We start from the raw sequence: 1,690 nt of genomic DNA, 5'->3' as shown, positions 1-1,690 counted from the left end.
AAATTCGGATCCCGCTAAATCCGCAAATTGCAGAGCAACCCGTCAGACGGGAGATTTTCTTTGCTCGGTCGTCCGGAGATCTCCAAGTATAGAAAGTTCACTCGACAGATTACAAAGAATGGATCAAGGCGATTGAAAAGAAAGTTGGTGCCGTCACCTAAGTTCATTGATACAGAACAAGACATATTCATAGCACGAAAAATGAATCGGAAGAGTTCTCAACTCCTTCCCCACTCAAACCTTGATCCATTCGGGGGCTAATGATGAAGCCATGTACCTAGGGTAGGGTCATGGACCTGTCCAAGATACCCTACCCAAGGACATCTCTAGAAGAAATCACCTTTCAGTCGACCTGGAAGGATTCCACTCGACGGACTCAAAGATACTCGACCATGAAACCTACCACTCTACCAACAGGAAACTTAAAGTCACTCTACACGCAATGGTCTGTCATTAAGTAGCCTTTATGGTCATCATAGCACTTTATGTGGGGCGTTACCAGTAACCCCCGGTCTTAATGTACTTTAAACCCTGCATAACTGAGGGCTAGAGTGGTCTGACGAACTCTATATAAGCCACCCCCTCCTCGGTGTAAAGAGTTTGCACCCGTGTAACTCATACACATATAATATCAGTCGACCGCCTCCGGGCTCCGAGACGTAGGGGTGTTACTTCCTCCGAGAAGGGCCTGAACTCGTAAATCCCTTGTGTATACAACTACTCCACAACTAAGATCTTGCCTCTCCATACCTTACCCCCTTTCTATTGTCAGACTTAGAACCACGACATCCGTCGCCACCCCGTCTCCACCGAGCGGCGTCCCCAACCTCGCGCGCGATTGTATTGATCACCCGCCCACCGCCGCGATCCGCCTCATCTACGCCATGCGACCGACCTGGCCCGTCGGTGGTGCGCGCCTCCGTAGGCCCTGTGAAGACCGTCCCGAGTTCAGCGCGCCCCTCTACCGATCGAGCAATGGGCTGCCGCTGGGTCGCCCCGCCAGGCCATAGCGCCGCCGCCCCGTGGTTCTTCTCCCGACTGCACCGACCCGCGTCACCGCTGTGTCGCCCCTTTGGGCCGTAGTGCCGCGGCATGCGGTCCACCGCCGCCCCAACGCCTTCCGCTCCAGGTCATCCCCGTGGCAACACCGATCCTCGCGCCGCCGCTGCATCGCCCCGTCGGGCCGTAGCGAGCGTGGCACGCGGTCCACGCCGCCGTCCCGAGGCTGTCCCCGCGGTTGCACCGACCCGTGCTTCTCCACCGCGCCGCACCTTTGGGCTATCGCACCGCGGCCCGCGATCCCTGTCGCCGCCCCGAGGTCTTCCGTCGTCGCCTTGACCTGCCCGCCGCCGCTGCGTCGCCCCTTCGGGCCGTAGCACCGCAGCCCGAGGTCCACCGCCGTCGCTGCGCGTCGACTTCCCGTAGTATGCATCGCGCCGCCTCCCTTGGCGTGGGAATGCCACCGTCCGCGCCGGTCTTTGTCACACTGTCAGGGTTCTTCGCCTACTTCGAGCACCGCCGCCGCACTCCTAACCTAGCCGATGCCGCCGCCGTCAGGCCGCTGCCGCCGCTCTTCTTTGGCCACTGCCGCCGCTATCTTCGTAGCCGCTGCCACCCGTCCACCCCCTTCGTCTTTGTCCAAGCACCAGCCCGTCGCCAGCGTCGCCGTCATCTACCCCGACCACTTCGT

Source organism: Triticum aestivum, chromosome 5B (assembly GCF_018294505.1).
Source record: "Triticum aestivum cultivar Chinese Spring chromosome 5B, IWGSC CS RefSeq v2.1, whole genome shotgun sequence".
Taxonomy (NCBI): domain Eukaryota; kingdom Viridiplantae; phylum Streptophyta; class Magnoliopsida; order Poales; family Poaceae; genus Triticum; species Triticum aestivum.
This window is presented reverse-complemented; position numbering follows the sequence as displayed.